We start from the raw sequence: 22,094 nt of genomic DNA, 5'->3' as shown, positions 1-22,094 counted from the left end.
TAGTTGGAACAAATGATATGAAGAAATCATATATACTAATTCAGATGAGTAGACAATTACATTTGCCTTTAACATAGTGCACAGCCCTCAGCACTGAGAACATGCTAGAGATATTGACACATCATAGCAAGATTCACATACTGTAACAAGTTTAGATATTTTGCTTTACAGCTCGATGTCCAGAGCTGGATTGCTATTATCTTGTAAAATTACCACTCACGTCAATTTTCAAGGAATAAAAAGCCGGATCATTTCAGCCCCATTACAGATATTTATTTTTTTATTATCAAGCAAGAACGTCTATAAAAGGCCACTCATTGAAGAAGGCAAACAAAACACTAAATTCCACAATCACAATGCAAGGTCATGCAAACGCCTCGTGGGTTCTATCGCAGATGCAGGTAAATCACAAAGATAACCAGGAAACACTACGTAATCGCGTTTATTCGCTGGAACGCACTGCAGCCACTTGGCTGTAAAAACATCGTACACCACCGCACATTTCTAGTACACACCACGTAGGACACATGTACGCTGCAGATATATGTGTTTTTTTCTGAGGAATGTTCGTGAGTCGCACGATAAACACAGAAGGCACGGGCGACAGGCGCGCAACCCGCGCACATTGAACACACCGGCACGAAAGCAAATGCGGACGACACCGGTGTAACCTGCGCTACACGAGTGATGAACCCTGGTAGATTTGATGCTTTCCGACTGAAACAGCTACAACACGCTCGGAAACATCGCACGCTGCACAAGCGTACACCTGATACCGTGTCAACAATTCCTGAGGCTACAGTTGATGTTGATGACAGCAGAAAGTTATTTAAAACGAAGTGACAACGCACGTAGCACGGGCAGGAGCTCATAACGCCATGAAAAAACTTCAATACAGCTGACTTGAAGTGCGGTTCTCGGAGGCCATGCTTTTGCTGGCTGCATACGGCAGAAGTTGTTCAAAATCGAAAATACGCCATAAAATTTTTTTCTACAGTAAAGTATAGCGTGCAATATAGACGCTTCAATGTTCGTTTTTTCTGTCTCGCAACTATACGTAGTTGGGCGCAATACGGCACAAAATGAGTGGGTACTGGTTAATATTAAGGCATCACGGGGGCCACACAACCGCAAAGGTCTACAGATGACGCTCGCCCCATGCGATCGGTTGGTGGCGCAACCCACCACCCTGTTTCAAAGACGCTCATAGCATTCATTCGTCTACTCTGCTCTCTATTTTGCAACTGCCGGTCGCCGGGCGGTTGCGCGAGCCGTTGTGGCGTGTTTGTCTAATCGTGTGGTTTTGTGTTTGGTGTAACGAAATGTGACTTAGTTCGCGAACACAGAAGTGCCAGAAGATAGCTTGTGTCTCTCTGAAACTCGCCATATGCGTGGCGTGCCAGGCAAATGGGGACCAACGATTTTCATGCCCTGGAGTGCGTTCTCTTTTGTGTCTGGTTGCGGGAAGCTCGCTGGACGTCGCAAAGAAATATTGTGTATTATTAGCGTGCCTCAGCTCGTCCACTACGTAACGGCGTGTAGACTGGGAGTCGACGCAGCACCGGCAACTTGGAGAGCGCTTTTCGACCGCGTCGTACCATTCAAAAGGTAAGTAATCGTGCTTGCTAACCACACGTGTATTGTGCGTGCACTCGTGTGTGCACAGAGTGCACGAGCGTAGAATAGAACCAATAGAACTGCCACGGCAACAGTGGAACCCGTGCTGATGCTTGCTGAGCGCTGGTTGTCAGAATTTAGCTAGGCAAGTTTATTGTCTTAATGCGAAATTGAAAATCATTATAAGCGTTTTCTTCCGTTGAGAAATATTACGTTCGGAAATAATCGTGTTCATCATGTGCGCCTGTGCGTGAGCTCCCGCTTTTCTGCTTAAGTTGCATAACAACGCTCATCTGCATTTTAACAGATTCTTACTGCAATGACGTTTCCTCGCGTATAAATGCTTCTACGTTGTAAATAATCTGTGCTTACGCGGTTCTGAATTTACGACCAGTTTTGGAAAAAAAAAACGTAAGCAGTCAAAGCTTGCAACAGGTGCAGATTACTAAATATTTTTAAGACAAGATGTGTTGACATAACTTATGCATAACTAAACATGACCCGAGACAGTTGCTTAAACTAAGTCATGAAAAAATTGAATTGGTATGTAAACAAAGATTCTTTGTAATGTGTTGCTGCTGTGTGTGTGTTAAAAATTTTACGGTGATGAAGGGGTCCCTCTGTTGCCACCCTTCATTAATGCAAACATTATTTTCGTGACTATTTTAGATGCTCCTTGCATGTGTTCACACTGTGACAGCGTTAATGTGCCACTGCTATAAATTAACTGCGAACTTTCCGAACTTATTTTGTAGTGGCGAGGCCGTAACCCACACCAGTGTCCACATAATGGAGGAGCCAGCAGAAATGCAGGGAAACCTTGAATGACTGCCATAGCGCAGTGTGTAATCTGATTGCTTGGTTCAGGTATGTATGATGTGTATGTGTTCCAAAGAGTAGGACCTCAGTATCATTCGTGAATAAGTTTATCAACATATTACTCAACACAGCTTACTAAGTAGGCTAAGTATTTTTGCAACTTGCTGCTTATTTGTGTTCATAGCTGTTATTGTTTTCTATATAAAACTAGATCTAACATGTCCTGATGTTAAGTATTTTTTCTTGCATCAATTGCTTGGCTGCAATTTAAATTTCATTTTTGTTTGGCAGAATAGTTCTTGCGGAAACCCGCAAGGTGGAGAGAAGTAATTAATAAAGGGAAAATCAGACATCCACCCATTCATTGCAATTCTCGCAAAGGAAACCCGTACAGGTTCCTCGAAAGAAAAGCCTCGAAGTTCAAGAAAAATTCGTCATGGTCCGGGACTCGAACCCGGGACCACTGCCTTTCCAGGGCAGCCACTCTACCATCTGAGCTAACCAGGCGGCTAGCAAATGGTAGGGTGAAGTCAAATTTGTCAACAGCTGACAAATTCTGTCTGATTTTCCCTTTATTATTTTTGAAAGAGCGTAGGTTTGGGCATGTTGGCATTCCATAACTTCTAGGTTTTTGGCGCACAGAAAGGGGTGAGAGACAGAGGTACGACGCGGACACAGCGCTAACTTCCAGCAATTGTTTTATTCTACGAAGCGGTACACATATATATAGGTAACAGACAACAGCGTACGCATGCGCATATGTACTGGTTTCTAATCAAATGAGACAGCAACGAGACATGTGTAATGGAAAGTTAAGATGATATCGAAGATGAAAAAGCGACCATGCATAGCCAAAAAATTTTGTGTAATTGCAAGATTAAAATGCCATCTCCGTCAAGCCACCCTCTGTGACGTTTAAAAAATCGAATTCTTTTTTTGAAAGATCGATTGAAGGCGTGCTAACACAGATTATTGAAGCGGCGAAGATCGCTAGTTTGGGGAACGCTCGTGTTAGCGCACCTTCAATCGATCTTTCAAAAAAAGAATTTGATTTTTTTAACGTGTCACAGAGGGTGGCTTGATGGAGATGGCATTTTAATCTTGCAATTACAAAAATTTTTTGGCTATGCATGGTTGGTTTTTCATCTTCGATATCATCTTAACTTTCCATGACATGTCTCGTTGCTGTCTGATTTGATTAGAAACCAGTGCATATGTGCATGCTTATGCTGTTGTCTGTTACCCATAAATATGTGTACCGCTTTGTAGAATAAAACAATTGCTGGAAGTTAGCGCTGTGTCCGTGTCGTACCTCTGTCTCTCGTCCCTTTTTGTGCGCTAAAAGCATAAAAGTTATTATTTTTGCTTAGTACACGGTGTATTTCTGACTTTTTTATTTTGGCTTTATTGTTTTGAAACTGTTTCCTATGCTGCAGCTTTTATTTCCATCTTCTTTTCTGTTTATTCTACACGCTTGTGCAGTTTCTGTGCACATAAGAATTCAAAGTGTAGTGGGACAACTACGTTGCATGTCTAAGCACATGGCGTGCTTACCATTGTTTAACATTCATATTTGCCATTATTTATCTCTTGTTCCCAGAATAACTGCCACTGGCAAATACACATTTGATGAGCCGGAACTTTATGAAATGATACATGAAGGTCATTATTCACTGTGCTGCAGTTACTGCTGTAACATATGGGTAACAGCACAAACATGATCAGAAGAAGGGGGACACATACACACAGTGCTGGCTAATAACTGGTTTTATTGGCAAGGATAGCACACCTTATATATGCCAGTGAAGCAAAGGAAATGAAGGGGAAAACACGTCAAGGGTGATAGCGTGCTAACCACGCAAGCACAATACAGCCAACCAAGCGCAACAATATGCAAACAATTATTTTTCTTTGCCGTCTGAAGCCCCGGTAGCCACATGTAGAAGATCAAATTCAGCATCACAGAGAGCAAGGGAAGGAGTGCTAAAGCACCTGCTACCAAATTTTCTAATGTAGTAGGCTTCTAAACTGATGCGTGCGGTCGTGTCACTGCCCTTTCCTAGAATCGTCTCTTTCAACCAGGCCACCCATTCAGTATACTTGCTAACGTTCGCAACTAAATGTGCATATTTATCATCTAGTTTCTTTTTTTCACTTTTTGAGCGTGTTCCCTTAAACGGTCATTTACACAGCGACCAGTTTCGCCGACGTAAACCATCCCACATGACATGGGGATGCAATACACCACTCCAGTGGAACATTTTACTAACAGCGGTTGGTGGTTCTTCTGGCATCCACGTTTTCTGGCGTTACAGATATGTGGACACAACTTTCCCAGCTTAATTGGGGCACAGCAACAAATTGACACACCGTGCCTACTTGCCACCTTCTTAAGATTGTGGGAAAATTTATGGATGTAAGGGACCACCTCTGTCTTACGTGCCTTCCATTGATCCTCAGCCAGTGTACTTCCTGATCCTCACTTGAATTTTGGAAGTGGGATTTCAGAAACGGCAGTCAAGACCAAGACGGGGAACCTGCAGCCAAAGGCGGCTTGCCTGATTATTAAACGTGGGCTTAATCTGAGGTGGGCACGATTTTTGGAGAGCTGATGCCATACACAACACCGCTATACCTCTCTTAATTGTCTTGGAGTGTGCAGAGTCAAAGGGCAGCAACTTCTTAGCTCGTCGGTAGTAGCCCCAGCAAACATGTCCATCACAGAACATGATTTCTAGGTCTAAAAACTGTAAACTTGAAAGGTCCGGGAGTTCATGGGTGAAACGCAACCCATGTCTATGTTTGCTAAAAATGGAAAATATTTTGCCTAATGTAGAGGGGTAGGGGAAGGTAGGCTGCTTTTTTAAAAGCACTAAAACATTCTCAACATACCTAAAAAATTTTAAAACTGGCATCCATTAAACATCTGTTCCAGTGCATTTTCCACCTTGGCCAGAAAAATGTCAGAAAGAATAGGGGCTACGCAAGAGCCTATGCAGATGCCATCGCGCTACAGAAATGACTACTCGTGAAATACAATAAATGTAATTAATTTAGGGAAAATGAGGTATCCACCAAATCATAGCAATTGCTACAAAGGAAACCCATGCGGGTTCCTTAAAGAAAAGCCTCGCAGTTGAAGAAAAATTTGTCCTAGTCCGGGACTAGAACCCAGAACCACTGCCTTTCCAGGGCAGCCACTCTACCAGCTAACCCGGTGGCTAGCAGGTAGTAGGGTAGCAGATGTCAATCGTAGCAATTAATTGCTACGATTGAGTGGATGTCTCATTTTCCCATAATTAATTACTTATCTCCACCTTGCGGGTTTCCGCAGAACTATTACCACAATAGAAGTAGAGTTCAAATGAAACTGCAATAATGATAGAAAGTTATGAACGGACAAACCGACAGTGTTCTGGAAGGATACGTCGCCATTATTTTCAATGCAGTCTTTGATACACGCTAGCAGTTGATTCTGCGGGACAGAATGAAACAAGTCCTGCACGTCTGCTGAAAAACCGAAACCAACATGATCATTTCCCTTTAAAATCTACTACTGCGACTGATTGCTTTAGAAGAAATGGGTCGTTCAAAGCTAGCGTCTTCAGCTTCTTAGCAAAAACTGGCTAACACACTTCTGCCACGATCCCTCTTCACTAACAGTAGTGCTAAATGGAACTTCGGGCTTATGTGTCTTGGCTGTGAAAAACCCCCTCAAACTGTTCCCTCTGCTGTTAGATATGTCCCTGGCAAAATTTTTGAGGTCTAATTGCTTACAAAACTCAACGAACTTGGTTTTTACTTGCACTTCACTTTTCTCTCCAGGGTCAAAGTTCTTATTAGCCGCTACCAAACCTTTTTCATTGTAAGTTCTCTTGGCCAAAATAATGAACCCACCCTGCTTGTCAGCTTGCATAAGCATCAGGTTGTTACTCTTAAAGAAAGAGATGTCATTCAACAATCTAGTACGGTACGAGTCCGGGGTTTTCGGAGCAAACTTTCGCAGGCAGTCAATATCTTCAAGAAGGCAGCTGTCCCGATTATCATCTTTTCCTGAGTGGCCACTTTTCGATTCATTGCAGTGATATCATGCACAGGAACATCAGCTTGGACCCCAAATTTGGATCCTTTCTGCAGATGTTGCATAATCTTCTCTGGTATATGGATGTCCCCCATGACGCTGACATTGCTTCCATCTTGCGTCATTTTCTTGTCTCCTGTACAACAGAGCAACATATTCAAGATGCACCTACACCTGCACTCCATGAGCTGTGCCACTAGGCGCTTCAAAGACGCGAGCTTCTAAATCACAAGCCAGTCAGGATGGTCCTTAAATCACAGAAGGTGCAACCTGTCCTGAGCGACTTATTCTGCAGTCTTTTCACGTGCCCCCACGCTGGTTTCACAGGGCCGAAGAGGGCACTTACTTCGTTATGGACGAGTCATTTCCGGATGGAAAAGGCGAACTGTCTTGACTAGCATGTTGCATGGGCGATGTGACTGAGTAGAAGGTTGATGGTGGAAAAGGTGCCTTACAACCTTACAAGAGGAAGGAAAGACACTTCACCTTTTGCATCCGGAAAGGACTCGTCCCTAATGAAGTAAGTACCCTCTTCAGCCTTGTGAAACCAGTGTGGGGGCATTTGAAAAGATTTTGCAGAATAAGTCACTCAGAACTGTGACAACAAGTCCAACTTTTTCAGGACTGGTTCCATCTTCTGTGTTTTAAGGACCATCCTGATTGGCTTGCGATTAAGATGCTTGCATCTTGAATGAGTTGCTCCGGTGTTCAGGAGGAAAATGACGCAAGATGGAAGCAATGTCGTCATGGGGGACGTCCACATACCAGGGAAGATTATGCATCATCTTCAGAAAGGATCCAAATTTGGGGTCCAAGCTGATGTTCCTGCACATGATCTCACTGCATTAAATTGGAAAGTGGCCACTCAGGAAAAGATGATAATCGGGACCACCGCCTTCTCAAAGGTGTTGACTGCCTGCTAAAGCTTGCTCCAAAAACCCCGGACTCGCACCATAGTAGATTGTTGAATGACATATCTTTTTTTAAGAGCAACAACCTGATGCTTACGCAAGCTGTCAAAGAGAGTGGGCTCATCGTATTACCCAAGTTAGAGAAATTTATTTACAGAAAGGCAGAGAGGTCGGCCTGAGCTATAACTTGCTCTGGCCTGCTACTCTACACTGGGGAAGAGGGACGGGGAGGGAAAGGGCTGATGAATGATGATGGTATAAGGAAGAGATGCGTATATACAAATTCAGAGTTGTGGCCTCTCTAAAGCCGTGCGTCCAGCCCAGTGGCTTGGAGAAAAGCTACAGCGGCTCTTGTTACCAGGGCTGCGCTGTTTGCATTAGGCCAAGGACCTAAAAGAAACTCGTCCGATAGCGGTCTCTCATGGATCTTTGCAATGGAAGAGACAAGTTGCTGTCGTTCTTGCGCGTAGGTGGGACACACACAAAATATATGTTCAAGCGTTTCTGGCACCTCACAGAATTCAGTTTGGGCTAGTATCACTGGCACCTATCATATGTCTATAACGGTTGGTGAATGCGACACCAAGGCGAATCCGGTGCACCATGCTCGTGTGGCTTCTTTTGAGCTTGTGAGGCATACGAAATTTCATTTCTTGGTCCCATTTGTGTAATCGCTTGTGTCGTCGATCTGGTTGGGTCCAGTGTTTCTAACGTAGAGTTGCGGTTTACGCGACGAAGTAGGACGTTTGTGTCTGCACGTGAGAACGGAATGCGTACTTTACAAGCATTATCTAAAGCAGTTTTCGCTTCAGCTTCTGCCTGTTCGCTCCCGATCAGGCCACAGTGTGAGGGTATCCACTGAAAGGTGACATTGTGGCCATATCTAGTTGCGTGGTCGAGCCGTTCTGTAATTTCTATAGCCATGGAATAATACGGGCCCCGTCTGAGGACACAGTCAATCGTTTGAAGAGCTGGCTTGCAATCGCAGAATATTGTCCATGCGTGAGGAGGCTCCTCGGAGAGAAATCGAAGTGCCTCCTGGATAGAAACAAGTTCTGAGGCAGGCAGTTGATGTTGAGCTATGGCCTAGTTTAAACCGCCGAGCAATGATCAATGAACCGTAGGTATCGCTACTCCGTTAATGATTATCGGATACCTGGTCATTTGTTTTCGCGTGAATGTAATCACAGAACATTTTTCTGTTGAGAGTTGGAGGCCTTGACGCCGCAGATACTTAGCTGTGATTGTCACTGCACGTTGAAGCCTAGCACGCATTTGGGGACAGGTGGCTCCAGATGTCCGTATATGCGCTAATCTTCACCGTGCTAGGAAGTTCGGATGCAAGGCCAATCACTGCAACATTGAAAAGAGTTGGACTGAGAACTCCTCCTTGTGGAACACCTCAATGTATATGGTACTGTCCGGTGTCACCATCACTTGTCGACATATACACCGTGCGGCCACTGAGGTAGCTAACAATCCATGCATATAGCCGGCCACCGACGTCTAAATCTTCCAGTGCATCAAGGATTGCATAATGGAGTACATTGTCGTATGCACCCTTAATATCCAGAAAAACAGCTCCAACTAACCGACGGCGACTTCTTTCTTGTTCAACAGTGGATACCAAGTCAATAACACCGTCAATGGAAGAACGGCCTCTTCTAAATCCATCCATAAAATCAGGAAAGCAATTATTTTTCTCTAGAAACCATTCCAGCCTTGACAAGACCATTCTTTCCATTACTTTGTCGGCGCAACTGGCTAAGGTGATCGGTCTGCAGGAGGAGAGCTCGTTAGGGTATTTCCCCGGTTTAATCAGGCCTACAACGCAACTGCATTTCCAAGAATCTGGAACATTTCCTGTCTCCCACATCATATTATAATAAGATAGAAGAAGACGTCATGATTCGATGCCAAGATGGGTCACGTCGGCAGCAGGACCAGACGGAATCCCATACGTTACCCAAGGGAATTTACAATGAAAAATGTTTGGTAGCGGCTAATAAGAACTGTGTCCCTGGAGAGAAAAGTGAAGTGCGAGGAAAAAGTTAAGTTCGTTGAGTTTTGTACCAATTATACCTTGGAAAGTTTGCCAGGGACATATCTAACAGCAGAGGGAACAGTTTGAGGGGGGTTTTCACAGCCAAGACACATAAGCCCAAAGTTCCGTTTAGCACTATTGTTAGTGAACAGGGTCGTGGCAGAAGTGTTAGCCAATTTTTGCTAAAGAAGCTCAAGGCGCTAGCTTTAAACGACCCATCACTTTTAAAGAAATCAGTCGCAGTAGTACAGTTTTTAGAGCGAAATGATCATGTTGGTTTCGGTTTTTCGGAAGACGTGCAGGAGTTGTTTAATTCTGTTCCACAGAATCAACTGCTAGCATGTGTCAAAGAGTGCATAGAAGATAACGGCGACGTATCCTTCCAGAACACCGTTGGTTTGGCCGTTCATAATTTTCTATCTTTATTGCAGTTTTATTTGAACTCGACTTTTATTGTATTTGACAAGCAGCTGTTTTTGCAGTGCGATGGCATCTGCATAGGGTCTTGCGTAGCCCCTAATCTTTGTGACATTTTTCAGGTAAAGGTGGACAACACACTGGAACAAGTGTTTAATGGGGGGCCAGTTTTAAAAATTTTTCGGCATGTTGACACTTATTTGGTGCTTTTATAAACAGTAGCCCACCTTCACCTACCCTCTACAGTAGGCAAAGTGTTATCTATATTTAGCAAACATAGACGTGAGTTGCCTTTCACCCTTGAACTTCCGAACCTTTCAATTTTAGTTTTTATACGTAAAGATTACGTTCAGTGATGGACATGTTGGCTGGGCCTCCAACCCACGGGCTAAGGAATTGCTGCCCTTTCACTCGGCACACTCCAAGACAATTAAGAGAAGTATACAGGTGTTGCGTATGGAATAGGCTCTCCAAAAATCGTGCCCACATCAGATTAAGCTCAGTTTTCATAATCAGGTAAGCCGTCTTTTAGCTGCAGGGTTCCCCATCTCGGTCTTGACTGCCATTTCAGAAGTCCTCCTTGAAAAGTTCAAGTGTGGATGTGGAAGTGCAATGGTTGAGGATCAACTGAAGGCACCTAAGACAGAGGTGGTCCCTTACATCCACAAACTTTCCCACAATCTTAAGGTGGCAAGTAGGCACGGTGTGCCAATTTGTTTCTATGCCCGAAATGAGCTGGGAAAGTTGTGTCAACGTATATGTAATGCCAGAAAATGTGGATGCCAGAAGAAGCACCAACCGCCGTTAGCAAAATGTTCCACTGGAGTGGTGTATTGCATCCCCATGTCATGTGGGATGTTTTCTGTCCGTGAAATTGCTCGCTGTATCAATGACCGTTCAGGGGAACACCCTCAAAAACTGTAAAAAAAAACACTAGATGAGAAATATGCACATTTAGTTGCGCACGTTAGCAAGTATACGGATTGTGTGGCCCAGTTGAAAGTCACGACGATTCTAGGAAAGAGCAGTGACAAGACTGCGCACATCAGTTTAAAAACCTTCCACATTAGAAAATTCGGTAGCAACTGTTTAGCACCCCTCACTTTGCTCTCTTTGATGCTGAATCTGATCTTCTGGGTGCGGCTATCGGGGCTTCAGATTACAAAGGAAAAGAAAAATAATTGTTTGCGCTTTGTTGTGTTTGGTTGGCTTCATTGCGCTTGTGAACTTGGCACGCTGTCACCCTTGACATGATTTTCCCTTTCATTTCCCTTGCTTCACCCTGGCATATACAGGGTGTCCCACATAACGTGAGCCAAGAATTTAAAAATGAAAGGCACGTGTGAAGGGAATTGAACGAAACCCATACTATTCGCAATAGCCTATAGTAACTCGACAATTTTTTGTTTTCCCCATAACTTGCTAATTAAATAAGTTTAATTGCAGAACTTTTAGTTATTGGCTGAGGACCCCAAGTGTGGTACACAGATTTGTAGAGCACCTTCAGAAACCACCGATCGAGTTCTTTCCTTTACTAAATGTCTCATGTAGTCCGTTTTTCCTGGTTGCAAAGAAAGCCCATGAAATATGATGAAGGCCACGTGATGGAACATAGTGGTATTGTGCTGCTCTCAAGCGTGCGTTCGGTGAACAAGGTTGGCTGCATCGTGACTGGTGACGAGAAAGTGGCAGGGCATTCTTTATCTCATTGGCACCGCTCCGCCTGCAGCATGCATTTTCGCCATCATCCGACGGGAGCCGACCTTGTTCACCGAAGGCACGCTTGAGAGGAGCACAATACCACTGCGCAAGCACTCTGTCACGTGCCTTGTTTCATATTTCGCGGACTTTCTTTGCAACTCAGAAGAAATGACTATGTGAGACGTATCGTAAAGCAAACAACTCGATCGGTGGTTTCTGAAGGGGCTCTACAAATCTGTGTGCCATACTTGGGGTCCTCAGCCAATAATTAGAGTTGGGTAATTAAATTTAATTAATTGGCAAGTTATGGGGAAAACAAAGGATTGTAGGAGTTACTATAGGCTATTGCGAATAGTATGCATTTGGTTCAGTTCGCTTCCAACGTGCCTTTCATTTTTAAAAAAAATTCTTGGCTCAAATTATGTGAGACACCCTACAAGGTGTGCTATCCTTGCCAATAAAATCAGTTGTTAGTCAGCACTGTGTGTACGTGTCTGCCTTCTTGTGGTCTGTTTGTGCTGTTACCCATATGTTTCGAGATGAACCAACTCTCCCAAAAGGAAGTATTGATGACGTTACTGCTGTACTGAGGTGTTTTCTAGTAAGCTTGATTTTTTTCTCTCCCATAAAAAAAAATTTGGCAAGCTATGTCCATTCATGCAAATAGGCATTGTAGCAGTTAAGAGTCTATGTCCAGTTACATTATTTTTCACTTTAAGTAAACACAGTATAGATCACATAGCTGATAGATCCGTGTATTGATGCTCAATCATTAAAGAACACTATTTCATACATAGTGCTAAATTGTCTGGTTGCATTTGCTCGTTGTTGCTCATCAAATGAATTTAATTTCAACTGCAACACATAGAACATTCCGATTGGCACTTCTGTAATTTTAATAGTGATAATCAACCAACAAGCCCTAATTCAACAGCTGTCATGAATAATTTCTAATACTTTGGGTCCCTTTTCATGTGTTCTGTTTCACACTATGTATTTGGTCAGCGCAGTGGGCATTTTTATATTCAATCTGCTTGGTGCTGTTGAGGTCAGAATATCTTCAACCAGCAAGTCTAAATTATAATGCTATCAATAAAACTTCGATTACTGGGCAGATGAAAGCATTTTATCTCATTCTAAAAGTATCTTTGTTGTAACCACCAGTGTCTAGAGCAAGCATCATATGCACAGCAACTCATAATAAGTTTTTAAGTTGGATGGGCGAGTACCTATAGCTAAGTATACCTGTGCATATACTTTCTACATATTAGCTAGTATTTTAGCCACACGAAACAGCCTATGTTGTGTTTGCTGAAGTCAAATTTATGGTTGATGCACCTGCTTTTTTTTGTTGTGCACTTACACTTCTGTGGTCTCTTAAGCACTGTAGTCGTGTGACAGCTGAAGTATTGCAGTAGTGTCGAAGTTAGCGTGCTACACTATGCCGACACATACCTATCACCGTATTCGTGCATTTTCCGAGAACCAGCTGTGTTCACTAGGTGAAATTTGTAGTGTCCTTATGAGTTTGCCATTCAGTTCATGTAACTTTTCAGGACAGAATTTGCACAGGGAGGGAAGGGAGACCATACAACATGACTGGTGCTATGCATCAGATTTAGATTGTTCATCTGTTTTTTTCACCTTTGGTAACGGAATCCCCAACAATAACAGTAAGGAATATCACTTAAATACTGGGACGTGTCAGTCCGCTCTCATTATGATTGTGTGGAAAAGAGGAACACTCTCTAAATGACACAGAATAGCAATCACTCTGTGCTTTCTAATTCTATTTGTTTGCAACATTTGCCCTCATTCTAAAAGAACGTTTGTGCAGTACAAGTGCACATGCAGTGTAAATATTTTCTGTATTCCTTCCCATAAAATAAACATTTAAACATTGAATTGCTAGCTTTTGTGCGCTGTGGTCTCTCTTCTGTCCCTTGTGTTGTATGCAAAAGTTAAACATGAACATGCACCAACTTTCTCAGTTACTCGTCAGTCAGTGTTGATAAACTCACAATGTTTCCAGCCAGAACATTCTTACCATTTATGTCACATCCAGTCAGTATAGTACTACTCTGGCTTTTCATAAAGCATGCTAATATGTACTTCTGCATTTATAGTTTATGTAATGATAGCCTAACAGCACAAGCCAAAAGTTGTAGAGATACAAGCCGTCTAATTGCTCAGAGGGTGATCAGAGGCGGATACTAAGAGAGCTCTTCTGATTGGCTGGTACAACCTGTACCACACAGTAACTTTCTCTTGAGCGACTTGGTCATTGCTAAATGCCATGCTGTTGTAGTGCAACAAACTGCAAAAAGAAAGATACAAAAGGACAGAAAGAAGGGAAAGAAAGATGGCACTACACTTACAACTGTTTATTAGGCACAAAACTTGCTACATATATATTGCGCACACTCTTGACATCAGGGGCAGCAAAAAGAGCAAGTGACAGGTCATGTTGTTTGTGTGAAACCCAACAATTTCATTTCCACATCATATAAAAACATATGTTTGACTAACACATGCTTGACCACTGATCTGAATGTGATATGCCTCTAGTAGTTCCTGCGCGGTTTTATCTCTACTCATACCTGGGATTCTCACCTCAGAAAAACGTGGCTTACAGGAGCACGATTTGCAATGTGCAGAGAGATGGGTGTTCATATCCTTTTTTAAATTGTTTTTGTTCCCTCATTCGGTCATTCACACAATGGCCAATCTGCCCGACATAGGTTTTCCCATAACTTAACGGTGTCTGGTAAATCACGTGGACTGCTTTTCCACATAGCTTTTTTGTCTAGTTTCAAGCATCGTGTCCAGCAGCTTTTAAATGCCAGATTTCCTCATTCGGTCATCACCTAGTGGCAGAAACCTCGCTGCAGCAACTCAAATGTTACAATAATCCAAAGGGGAGTGAGGGAAGTAAGCACGATTCCCAAAGAAAGGCTCAAGTGGCTCCTTATTACCACAGGGTGAGCCACAGCCTCAAGGCAGCGAACAGGTATGAGGTACCTGTTGTTTTCTTCCTCGAACACGCTGTCTTGCCTATGTCCCCGAATCATAGAATGTGCAGTGCAAATGTACGAAGTCAAACATGCAAAGTGCTACGTGGAAAAGTGTTCCACTGCTGTGGTTTACCAGATACATGTACCGCTAAGTTACAGGAAAACCTACATCGGGCAGACTGGCCGTTGTGTGAACGACTGAATGAGGGAACATGCAAACAATTTAAAAGCGCATATGAATGCCCATTTTTCTGTGTATTGTATACCGTGCTGCTGTACTGTAAGCCAAGTTGTTCTGTGGTGAGAATCCTAGGTAAGAGTAGCGATAAAACTGCGCAGGAACTGCTAGAGGCATGTCACATTCGTATAACTGGTCAAGCGTGTGTTAGTCAAACATCTGTTTTGTTATATGATGCAAAAAGAAATTGTTGGGTTTGACGAAAACAAGATGATCTGACACTTGCTCTTTTCTTCCCCTGATGTCGAGAGTGTGCGCGGTATATATGTAGCAAGTTTTGTGTCTGATAAACAGTTGAGTGTGGCGCCGTCTTTCCCTTTTTTCTGTCCATTAGAACCTTTCTTTTTCCAGTTTTTCGTGCTACACCATGCCGTACAACCTGTACCACTTTCTACGCTTCACAAAGCTGAAAGTCAACTTGGGCTCACTGAAAGTCGTTGTGTATTGCTTGTGTAGTCTCTTTAAAGATTACTTTCAAACAGAGGTAAGCCATATAATTTTGTGTTGAGCCCCTACACTAATGCCACTGGACATACTTCTTTTTGCTGCCAGCAGTTAGTGACATAAAACCAATGGCTGATTGCACAAACAATAAAGATGCATAAAAAATGCTTGATGTCAGATTTCTCAGGTTCCTGTAAACAAAGCAAATTAGCTGCTTTAATGAGAAAGTTTGGCAGACTGGGTGGGAATAGAACCTGGGGTATGAAACAAGGACACTTCTGTGATGCCACAATATCCATGTGCTTTTGGAAGTAACCGTTGCAGATGTAAACGCTACTGAGGGTGAGCTTTGTGTTGTGCCAAGAACTAGGTCTTTAAAAATCGGTTGTCAGTCCCTTTAAGGTGTGCCTACTGTGTGTCATATCGTGCACGTCACATTGCAGCCATCTGGTTCACTAAAGATGCTTTCACGTTCCCACACCTAAGCAGTCTTAACGTGTCTCTGCCCTTTTATTGCAGGTACACCTAGCAAATGTATACATTGACGAGGAGTGGCACCTGCTCTAGTGCCATGGCTAGGACTCCCTGTTCTGCAAAGAACTGGCGAAACTGGTGTGCGGAGTTCTGGCACTCAGGATAGGAGCATCACAGGGGCTCTTTGGTGGTGCTTCCTGAACGACCGCAATTTCATTGAGAAGCCGGCATTGAGCCTCCATAAATTGGAAGCTGTGGACAGTATCATCGACATTGTTTCAAATTTGTTTGTGTAATGTTTGTAACAATACATGTATTACAGCGAAATGATTAATTTTCCAGATGCACTTGATGCATATCTTTCGAGATGTGGTGCCCCTGAGGAGGAGAAATCGCGGTGCTCAAAATGGACCGTAGCCTAGCAGACATGCTGAGAGAAATTAAGTAAGCGTGTAATTGCAAACATGTGTACATGCAGTAAACCTCATTAATTTGAACTCGTGGGGGCCATGCGAAATGTCAGGACTAAGCAAACGCAACCAGAATGGTTTAAAATATATATTTATGTTTCGGCTTCCCACGGGAGCCTTGTTCACAATGAAACCAGCAGCAGAGTAGGTAACGTTCTTATCTGCAGCTCAAAACATGATTAAGGTACTTGGCATACATGGACATGGATGATTAGAGATTCAAGATAAAGACGCGTAAAATGATTTCATTCCTTAACAATCAAGCGATATTTTTCCTAGCTAATTGTGATGTAGTTGCGCAGTGCTTGGCCAGGGCATTCGATGCAAAGTATCGTTTCTGGACATCATTCCTGTGCTGTTTAAGTCTTTTTTTTGGAGTTGCCGGTTTCTCCGATGTAGACGTACCGACAGTTCGCACACCGAAGGACCTACACTACGCCTGGGAACTTGCCCTTTTCCGAATGGTCTTTCACATGCATGAGCTCGTGTTTACGTTTTGGAACGTGCACAGCCTGCACATCATATGACCACAACGCATGCAAGGGTCTCGCTTATGCAGGGGACCTATGGTATTGAAGCCCATTTTTCGGGGGGTCCAGGGAGGGTGGGTACTGCGCAAGCCAGCTGACACCCTACTGTGTCAATGGAGTACTCAGGGTATCCACAAGCCATCAATTCCCACTGCACAAGTGAATTGTCTGCCATGTGGTCTTCTACTGTTGTGCACACATTTTTCACCCAACGAAGGAGAGAGCAGACAACAGACCTCTTTTGCGAAGCAGGGTGCACCAATGTGTAGTTGAGGTAGCGCCCCGTGTGAGTTAGCTTCCTAAACACCTCGAATAACAGGTTTGGCCCTTTATGCTGCACGAGGCTGTCCAAAAATGACAGTTGGCCTTCAGATTCCACTTCTATGGTGAACTTAATTGCTGCTTGCATTACTGTTTAAGTGAGCCGTGAGGAGGTGAATATTCTGTTGTTGCAAAACTCTGAAACAGTCGACATATCTGAAAAAGACCTTAGGTGTCGATGTAAACGAGCTAACCTTGAGTTAAACCTCGACCTCTTTACGGCTCACTTAAACAATTGCAAGCAAAATTAGGTTCACCATAGAAGTGGGATGTGAAGGTCAACTGTCATTCTTGGACTCCCTTGTGCCACGCGAAGGGCCAAACCTGTTATTTGAGGTGTTTAGGAAGCTAACTGACACGGGGCGCTACCTCAACTACACATTGGTGCACCCTGCTTCGCAGAAGAGGTCTGTTGTCTGCTCTCTCCTTCGTTGGGTGAAAAATGTGTGCACAACAGCAGAAGACCACATGGCAGGCAATTCACTTGTGTGGTGGGAATTGATGGCTTGGGGATACCCTGAGTACTTCATTGACTCAGTAGGGTGCCAGCTGGCTCACGCAGTACCCACACACCCTGGACCCCCCCAAAAAACGGGCTTCAATACCGTACATCCGTGGCATAAGCGAGACCCTTGCTCATGTGGAAGAGCACGGCAGGAAGAACAAATCCTGACAGGCTTGCCAACTGTCACGAATTTCAGCGCTTCAGGAATGGACAGAGACGCAATGCAAATATGTTAAATATTTTTCCCAAGACACAATGTAACCCAAAACAAATGACCAGCAAAGTAAGTGTGCACAAAATATACCCTGTACACAAAAGAGATTAACAAAACTAGGTATATACATAATCAAAACAAATGAGAAATTAGCTGTATAATGTTTATAGTCTGACTGGCCAAGTGACAGTCCCCAAGAATTGAATGTTCTGACTGTCAGAGTAGCAGTGAACGTCGGCAAGGCGTGGTGCAAGATGTCAGCCTGCGTAGTTGCAACATGACGTAGACATAGACCTTCGTTGTGAGTGACGAGGTTGTCGCCCCCTTACGAGACTTGCATTGCACAGGACGCAGTCTGGACTAGTCAGGCATTGTGTGGCCGACGTGGTCAGGTGATTGTGGCACTGGACGAGGCCGGTTATGGCAGTGTGGCGTTGGGTTGGGGTTGCAGAGCATAGTCATGGCGATGTAGTCAGGTCTTGGAAGCTGTTGTTGGCCAACTCTTGGATGTCCTCTCGTCTGTCCGTGGTCCCAAGCTACTACTTCCCATCTCCAAACACAGCTAGAGATGCAACTGCCTTGCTTCTCATCCATGTCAGCAATGCGCGCTCCTTGGTTTTCCTCCCCTTTTCCTTCAATTTTTCTCTGACACTTCACATGCTTCCTCACCTCATGTATCCATTCTCCATTTCACTGACCAATGTCGTCTGCTCCACATTATCGCACATGCTCTGCCGGTGACTCGTGACAGTGTGAAAAGGGAAAGCATGGCAGCAAACGTATCCACTTGTCAGTCAGCACTGTGTTTGTCTTTTGTTTTATCTCATCTGTTGGTACTGTTCCTTGCCAAGGTGGCCAAGGTATGTATTCAACATATGAAAAGAGTGCAGTGCAAACCGGAAAAGAGATGGTACCCTAGCTTGAATGGAAGCATACTTCGTTGACTTCAGTTGCACAAATGGCCAGGAGTGTACACCTTGAGACACTAGTTTATGGCATTGTAGGTCTTGAAGGCCGTGGAATTGGCTAACATGGCTAACACGTTTCTGCATGCTTCACTTGATTATCGTAAACCACAAGTGTTCTCAGCATTATGTTCAAATGCCTTATGCCATTTTAATGTGATGTTTAACATGCCTCCCTTCTCTGCTACTAGTGCACTTTTTATTTCGTTGCTTATATGTACCTTTTATTTACTTATTAGTTATGTGTAATATCTGCAGTGTCATTGTCTTACAGCGACACTGTTACGAGGTGTTTCACAATGGTTACAGTCTATATTCTTTTTTTAATTATGTGCAATATATGCAGTGCCATTGAGGCATCCAACATCTTAAGCGATGCTGTTAAGAAAAGTTACAATGTGGATGCAGCCACATTAAATGTAAATGCAACGCTGGTTCGGAGCCTTGAACTTGTTTTGAGACATAATTATCAACAATTATAAAATAAAAGTTGCCTGCATATACCTTGTTTGAATACATAGCTTATTTTCACGGTTTCTGAATAAGTAATTCATAATTTTTGTTTCTCGCATTTTATTATACTGGCTTTGTGTTAAAAGTCGGCAAGGACCTTGTACGGCTGCTGCCATAAAAGCAGATGCCAAGCTGCTGCTAGCCTGCATGCAGGCTATCACTAATACAACCAGCCTTGACCATGCTCGAGCGCAGCAGCACTTGCTGTGTGCAAGCAAGGCTGTGAGCCAGCAATCAGATCCCTTATTCCTCTGAAGGGTGTGAGAAATCTCTTATAACAGTGTTGTCAGATTGGCACAGTAAAACTTCATTTGGGCCTAGTTGGTACATAATTCTGAACTTAACGTTACAGCGCAGACACCTAAGACGAACCACAAAAAGCGCCAGTGTGTGTCGTGTCTTTTTGTGGTTCGTCTTAGGTGTTTGCGCTGTAATGTTAAGTTCAGATTGGCACACTTCTCTAAAAGATTTTTTTTTTTACTTTTTATCCTTCCCAAGATGTTACGGAATGAAGCTTCCAAAAGTTGTCATCTCAACTAGGCCACATGTTCTTTTATGATGCGGTCTTCAGCACTGCCTGTTTTTTGCCTTTAATCGTCAGAAGTGAGCCCATGGTGGTTCTAAGGCTCTGTAAGCCTTCTTGCACCAGCAGCATTGTCCAGGTGGAATATCAGTAAGGAAGTTTGGATGATGGCCATCAGAAGCCCACTTGTCATTATTCTGCCACTTTTGTTGCTTTTCTTGAGACTGCTTTTTCTTTCAATGTTATTGTGTTAAGAAATTTAAGCATGACGTATGTTTGGAGCTAAGGGCATGATCCACCGGCTTCAAAGTTCCTAGAGTCAGTCTGCGCAAGGAATTGTGAGGCGGTGCTGCTATTAAAAGCATGCACTTTCACCCGCTCTTAAAATCGGGGTACAATACAATGAACATTTTACCATCCCTTACGACTCTCTCTTAGCCACTATGTTTGCCTTTCGGTAATATGGGGGAAAAAAGCAAAGCTGAACTCTGCTTTATTTAGTCCACTCTGCCAGCTTGTCACAGTAAAAATGGCTCTGTTAGTGCCTACCAGAACTTTCATTTTCCTAATCATTTAATTTTGAAGTGCAATAAGTGTTTTGGCGTCTTCTCAACTTTTTGCTGCGTTAACTCTTGCACATGTCAATATTAATGAGAAATGATGTCCTCTTTACCTTTTGTAGTACCACAGTCTAGATTTGTCAGAGAATGCACTGTTATAGCTACGTTATTTCTACAATAACTGTATTGCACCTTGTTCAGGCACTTGTGGCTGATTTCCATGTATTTTTTATGTACTTCATAAGGTCTGTGCTTAAACCTGCAGCTGGATGAGTTGCTTTCTATTCTTACTGTTTGGTTTGTGCAGATAACACATGGGCAAGAAAGAATCAAAAACCAGTTAAGAGATTGTGCTTGCGTCGTCCATTTCTTCCTTGCCTCTGCTTATGCAATAAATTTATTTTCTACAAAGCACTACTTTGCTTACTTTTGTTTGCATCTTCTAGCTTGCAAACCAATATATTGTGTATTTCTCAGTGTGGAAACTCAATATTGAAAATTCTTAAATTGGCATACTAGCCGAGTCATGTGAACAGATACTCCCATATGTTCCTGTAAAACCTCCATGATCATTGTAAAGAAATACTATGGTACTTTGAAAAGCCTCCCTCGAATGTAAAAAAGTATTCCCATAGCTTCCTGCAAAAGCTCCGTGATGGATGTAAACACATGCTCCCATAATTCCCTGCATAAGCTCCTTGATGGAGGTAAACATATACTCCCATAGTTCCCTGCAAAAGCTCCGCGATGGAGGTAAACACGTGCTCCCATAGTTCCCTGCGAAAGCTCTTTGATGGAGGTAAACATATACTCCCATAGTTCCCTACAAAAGCTCCGCGATGGAGGTAAACATATACTCCCATAGTTGCCCGCAGAAGCTCCGCGATGGAAGTAAACATATACTCCCATAAGTACCTCCACAACCTCCGCGATGGAGGTAAACATATACTCCCATAGTTGCCCGCAGAAGCTCCGCGATGGAAGTAGACATATACTCCCATAAGTACCTCCACAACCTCCGCGATGGAGGTAAACATATACTCCCATAGTTGCCCGCAGAAGCTCCGCGATGGAAGTAAACATATACTCCCATAAGTACCTCCACAACCTCCGCGATGGAGGTAAACATATACTCCCATAAGTACCTCCACAACCTCCGTTCAGCAGCGGAGTAAATCTTTTACTCCGCCTACCCGGAGTATATTTACCTCCCATCAGGGAATGCGCTAGAGGACAAGCCATTTACTCCCATCTCGGATCATTTTTGCTAACAGTGTATGTATGTATGTATGTATGTATGTAAATTTAGCTCATGTTGATATACGGCAACAATTAAGCCATTCAATTATGTACAAAGCGGCGCATAGTGCTGTTTGAATTGGGCATGCCATAGAACATTAAAGGGAATGACCATCACCGGGTTCAGGCTAGTGAAGGAGTACATGTTTCATTCGCGTATCGCGTAGGCGTTACTGTGTTCTGGAACTTTCACGTACTCATCTCCAAAGACTACAGAGTGATGCTTGACGTCGTAATAGTCTCGGACTAGCGCGAGGTGTCTGTAGGATCCCTAACCGAGTAAGACCGTACTGGCCACATCATGTCATGTGCAACGCCTGCAAGCAGGTATAAAAACGCAAGTTAATTACTTGCAGTCTTCCTCAATGTTGACGAACAGAACGTTGGCGCGTTGCCTGGCGGCGCTATTTTGGCCCTTTGCCATCGCACTTGAA

At 43.4% G+C, this 22,094-nt stretch overlaps 1 long non-coding RNA gene and 1 other non-coding gene across 2 annotated transcripts; one reads left to right on the top strand and one right to left on the bottom strand.

Moving 5' to 3' along the window:
- Positions 1–1,228: 1,228 nt before the first annotated feature.
- On the top strand, positions 1,229–17,546 carry LOC126534297 (uncharacterized). The gene is made up of 3 exons (XR_007600302.3): positions 1,229–1,608; positions 2,373–2,484; positions 15,806–17,546. It is a non-coding gene; the product is annotated as an uncharacterized lncRNA (long non-coding RNA).
- TRNAS-GGA (transfer RNA serine (anticodon GGA)) lies at positions 2,869–2,943 on the bottom strand. The gene has a single exon. It is a non-coding gene; the product is annotated as a tRNA-Ser (tRNA).
- Positions 17,547–22,094: the final 4,548 nt, after the last annotated feature.

This window comes from Dermacentor andersoni, chromosome 7 (genome assembly GCF_023375885.2).
Source record: "Dermacentor andersoni chromosome 7, qqDerAnde1_hic_scaffold, whole genome shotgun sequence".
NCBI lineage: Eukaryota > Metazoa > Arthropoda > Arachnida > Ixodida > Ixodidae > Dermacentor > Dermacentor andersoni.
Note: the sequence above shows the minus strand (reverse complement) of the source record. Positions and strands in the feature narration are given on the sequence as shown.